Below are 5,440 nucleotides of genomic sequence, written 5' to 3'. Positions count from 1 at the left end.
GTGACGACCGACTCTGCAGCTCTACTGAGTGGAGTTTTTTTTAAGACTCTTGTAGCTTTTTGTTTTGGTTTATGGCACATTAGCCGTGTGGCTCACTCTCACTACTCTCATCCGACGTGTTTCCAGCAGCAGCAGCAGCAGCAGGCGGCTCCTAAAGTCCTACAACTTGTGGCTCGATGCGACAAGTTCGGGCACGTTCTGTGGTGAGTTACTGACCAACTGGAGGGAGACGTGGATACAACAAAGAACAATTTAAATGCACGTTAAAGAAGAAAGAAGAAGAAGAAAGATGCTAAAATATATTTATAACAGAAGGTAAAAGGAAGATGATTAAAGTCTGGAGTTCATGTATTTTCAAACTAAACTGAACTAAAATCTAGGCCTCAAAGTAACTGTTAATAGAACATTTCACCCCAGTGTAGAATAGTTCTTTCAGAAGGAAACTCCTTGAAAATAAAGACTTTTGTAAGTGTTGCATGTATAATACTAACAGAGCACCCACAGTTAATATTGTCTAACTAAAGCAGCTTCTTTGCTTTGCAGAAGAAGCTTCATCTTCTCATCTTAACATGACAACGTAAAATGTTCAACATCTCTTCAAGGTAAAAGAAAAGCATTCACTTCTACTCATTGTGTAACCTCTCTCCCTCTTCCCTCCATCCCTCCGTCTGTGATCTCTGCAGTTAGAGCAGATCAGAGCTAAGTGAGGCTATCGGGTTTCTCCTCCCTCGACGGCTGTTTACAGGAGAGACGGAGCGGAACGGGCCTTGAACAATGCAGAGTGAATCTTCTCTTCTCTGTTCTGCAGCATTCCCCGCATTTCTACCACGGTTTGCTACAGTTCCTGTGGCTAGAAGAAAGACACAAGAGAAAGAAAGAAGGAGAGAATGATGGACAACTCACAGAAAGCGGGAGAAAGAGGGTGACACAGGAGAGAAAAATAACCCTCAGAGGGAACGTGAGGACTTTTAACACCATAAAATCTTTGACTATTACAGTTTGTCTGAGATTCCAGGTTAGCGGGATATTAGCTTTTATTAGCTCAGTCCGCTAATTGATAAACCTGAGCAGGAAAGGAAGTCTGCTGTCTGTAGCTGTAACTTAAGGATCACCTTGAACTTGTCAAGCTGGTAACCAGTGCAGCCACCACAGCAAAGTGGTCAGTGTACTGTAGCTTAAAGGTCATGTGATGTATAAAAAGAACAATACATTCAGTGACATTTAAGCTGATATGTTGATCTTGTTAGCAAACAGTTGCTCATTTCCACATCCAGCAGTTACGGAGCAACATTATCATTCGTTTGGAGTCGTGTTTCTGTCCACCTGGTGAATGTAAGTCCAATATTCACTCTCTTTTAGCTCTGTTTTTGTTCTCCACCACCTCCTGAGGGAAATATCTGGCTCTTTAGCTGCTAAATGCTCCACTATGTTCACCTGCTAGTCTACAGCTAACTGTGTGTTTGCTGTTTTGTGCTGAGCAGGTAGTGTACAGCGGCTTTTTACAGCTTTTCCTCTGCAAACAGCTGCCTGCTGCGGCCCAAAACAACACTATGAGAGCGCTGAGAGTGAACCAGAACAGTAAAGTTGCAGCCGGACAGATAAACAATGGGCTGAAACTCACTATAAAGCTCCGTAAAGCCGAGAGGAGCTGCAGAGTCACTGATAATTCTCTGTAGGTTCATCACTACGAGCCACAACCAACACATTACACACTGACATTTGATACACATTATAAAAAATATTGATTATAGTTGCTTTAACCAAGTAGTTTTTGTGCCTAAACATTACCAAACCTTAAAGGGCTACTCACAAGAGGACTCACAAGACAGATTTTAAAAAGAGTGTTTAAACTTGATGCAGCAGAGGTGAAGATATCTTGTCTTTTAGTCCTTAGTATGAGTCAAGCTCAATAAACGCTGCATGCTACATTTCCCATTATGCGACTTGACGGCATCTTTCATTAGACCCTCCATGCCTGGTAAACGCTAACGTCTTTCAAAAGCACAAAACCAATTTTTAATGGCAGGTTTCATAATTTGTAGTCTCCAAACCCCAGGACAAGATAACCCTGATGACACCATGAGGTTTAATTCCTCCTGAAGCCACAGAAGATATTATACAACTCACAGACTGAGCACTTCTTCTCTTGTCTATTAAACTCACCTTGATGTGTAAGATTGGTGTGATATATGTAAGATGAACCTACTTACCTGCAAATTAACCCACTAACCAAACATCAAACTATTTGCATTTTAATAGAAAAACAAATGTAAGCTGCATAACAATTGACAAAGATGTATTGAAGACGACTGTTGCTCTTCCACTTCATGCTGAGGAGTCATCCACTGTTACTGCGGCCTCTTAGCACTATCCTCCTGTTTGTTTCATGAGTGTAACACTGTGGGTTCATGTTAATCAAAACCAGATGACAACAGAAATCTAGAAAAATGCATTTAAAATCTCAGATTGTAGAAACATTTTTCCCCCTTCACACTGAAGCCAACAACAGCATCAGTTTGTTCACTGGATGGCAGAATATCCTGTCATAGTTTATTGATTTATGAAGTTTATACTGACTTTGACTTGTGTGAACAAATTAGTTATGATTCAGTTTAATAAAATACAGTATCAATACTCTGCTGGTCTAGTTTTGGATCTATATGTTGTTGTTGTTGTGCTGTTATGGGAGTTTTGGTTCATTGTTCCCCTCTCGTTCCACCATCATCTCCCTCAGGTAGCAATGTCCCGCTATACATGCTAACACTCCAGCACATGTCACTTTAATTTTCTCAAATCGGTGCTGCTATTTTTTTGCTGAGTTTCACACTAAACTACTAATGATAAAGAAACGTCTGTGTAAAAACATCATCTATCTGCAGCTTTAATCCAAAAACATCAGTATCAACCTCCAAAAACCCCCAATATCAGTCCAACACCAGCATTCATATGTTATGATTGTGTGCATGTTGGAATGCCATTATGAAGGAAAAACTAACCAAAATGTCAGTAACGTTCAGTTTGTCTTTCTCAGTCTCAGAATGTCAGATGACAACACAAACACTTGCATCAACAAACCCGGTGACACGCCGCATTAAAAAATCATTAAAATGGTCGATCTGCTTGTCAAAAAACCCCCACAATGAACCAACCAAATGTGTGTTGTGTTTAAGTGGAAGGCCGGTGTCGGGTGGAAACACAGCTGTGGTTCTTGTTAGCCAGCGTCTGACTGCCAGAACTGTCAGCTGTGGGGTAAAACAAATCCTGGTGGTGAACACACTCGGACTGACTTTTATTGAGGTTTGTTTACCTCCCACATGCTTGATATCCATCGATTTGAACGAGAGGAGAAGTGGAAACTGTAACAGTGTGGACAGACGTACAAATGCCAAAAGCTCCTTGTGGACAAAGAACTATGCAGTGGCTACTCATAACTTTAAATTTCGATGACGTCAGTGCTGTATGGTTTTTTCTGTCAGATTGAAAATGTTCAGAAAATTGAATGAGTTTAGTCATGTATCCTGATGCTTATATACACACACACAAACATATCACCATATCACACAAACAACACTAAACACTCAGAAATTCAAAAAACAAATAATTTCAAAACTGCTCTCGAAGTTAAATATTAAAAGAGGGCCAGGTGGTATTTATTTGGTCTTGTTTATTGTTTGGTTGCATTCAGAAATGAGAATAATGTGTGTTAAGATACATCTAATATATGCATGTATGTATCTTTTGATTATCTCAAGATAAACCTGTTAAATCGGTGCAATAAAAATAGATACTTACAAAAAGTACATGAGACTTTGCACACAATGTATCATGGAAATGCTCGTCTCCTCTTTCTTTCTCTCTTGTGCACACATTTCAGTTTCTGACTACCGTAACTGAGTTTCCATAAACTAAACTGTAGCACTTCGGACTGATGTTGCAGGTTGAGACAACTAAAAAAACCGACCTGACTGGTGTTCATCCTTAAGCTAAAGATTTACTCCTTTAAAAGAGTAATCCAGCAATTTAGATAATAGTTTAAATAAGAGGATCAAAAAATCAGCAGCAGAACCAGAAATATGGTCTTTTTTTTATTACACACATTCTTCTTGTCAAAATCTGGCTCCTACATTACTCACAACGCAGCTTGACTGCTGACAGTTTGGTGGGAGGTTTGGGTGTGTTATGCTAGTAGCGGCTAATGTAGCCTGGAGCCGCTAGCGGCTACAGAGATCTTGTAACCTCACTTCATTTTAACTCCACACATCCAGATTTTTTTTCCACATTTTCAAACTTTTTCATCGCCTTCGTCTTCAGCCTCGACCGACACAGACTGAAGTGACTCGAGGGAATTTATCAGACTTTGCGTACCTCCCCCGAGGGCCACAAAAGGCTTTATACAACTTTTTTCTTTTCAACATATGCAGTAGTACTTTGTAAGACCTGTAAATATGTGTGTAATGTGTGAAATCAGTGGAGTTACCCTTTAATCGCTCCTGTTTCCCTGAAGACAACTGAACGTGTCATAAAACATGTCACTTGGAAGTCATGCCAAGCCTTCATGTGATCAAAGTGAACATGAATGTGCCAACTATGCAATGCAACTCATTTTTCTCTGCGCTCCATGCCATCGCCTAATGCTTAATGCTGCATAAAGGCTAGAGGATCTCAACCTCTGACTGTGAAAGAACCGATAAATCCCAAAATGCTAGATGCATCTCAATTAACTCAACTGATCTTTCCTCGCTCCTCGATCCTCGTTTGACCCAGAAATCGTTGCCTGTACTGGTCTCAAACTCCCAAGTTTTGAATAAAAAGGCAAGTTTATTTGTACAACACATTTCAAAGTGCTTCTCATAGAACATAAAAGGCATCAAGACAGAACATAAAAGCAAAACAAGGCAGTATAAAAAGACATTTTAAAAAGTACTAAATTGAAAATCAAAAAAGCTAAAAATAGAATAAGACAGATAAAGCAGGAGAATAAAAGTTACAGTGCAGTGTAAGATATTAACCCTCAAATTTGGTTTAATAAAAGGCAGCAAACAGAAAAGTCTTCAGCTGTGATTTAAAAGAACTGAGAGTTGCAGCAGACCTACAGATTTCTGGGAGTTTGTTCAGATATGTGGAGCATAAAAACTGAACGCTGTTTCTCCATGTTTAGTGTTTACTCTGGGGACAGAAAGCAGACCTGATCCCGACCACCTGAGAGGTCTGGATGCTTCATAACGTAGCAGCAGATCACAAATGTATTTTGACCCTAAACCATTCAGTACTTTATATAGATTATACACTTTCTTAATCTTAGTGAGGACTCGAGCAGCAGCGTCTGAATCAGCTGCAGCTGTCTGATTGATTTTTTTTAGGGAGACCTGAGAACACACCGTTACAGTAGTCGAGTCTACTGAAGATAAATGCAGGACAAGTTTTTCCAAATCCTGCTGAA

The 5,440-nt window shown here is 39.9% G+C and overlaps 2 long non-coding RNA genes across 3 annotated transcripts; one reads left to right on the top strand and one right to left on the bottom strand.

Annotated features, from left to right (window-relative positions):
- On the top strand, positions 1-850 carry LOC122999511. Its single transcript, XR_006407756.1, has 2 exons — positions 1-203; positions 544-850. It is a non-coding gene; the product is annotated as an uncharacterized LOC122999511 (long non-coding RNA).
- On the bottom strand, positions 307-4,366 carry LOC122999524. Of its 2 annotated transcripts, none has more exons than XR_006407768.1 (2): positions 3,793-4,366; positions 307-850 (listed from the first exon to the last, which is right to left on the bottom strand). It is a non-coding gene; the product is annotated as an uncharacterized LOC122999524 (long non-coding RNA). The 2 variants fall into 2 exon arrangements; XR_006407767.1 differs by lacking the exon at positions 3,793-4,366 and adding an exon at positions 1,113-1,276.
- Between the last annotated feature and the right edge of the window lie 1,074 nt (positions 4,367-5,440).

This window comes from Thunnus albacares, chromosome 16 (assembly GCF_914725855.1).
Source record: "Thunnus albacares chromosome 16, fThuAlb1.1, whole genome shotgun sequence".
NCBI classification, from domain to species: domain Eukaryota; kingdom Metazoa; phylum Chordata; class Actinopteri; order Scombriformes; family Scombridae; genus Thunnus; species Thunnus albacares.
Note: the sequence above shows the minus strand (reverse complement) of the source record. Positions and strands in the feature narration are given on the sequence as shown.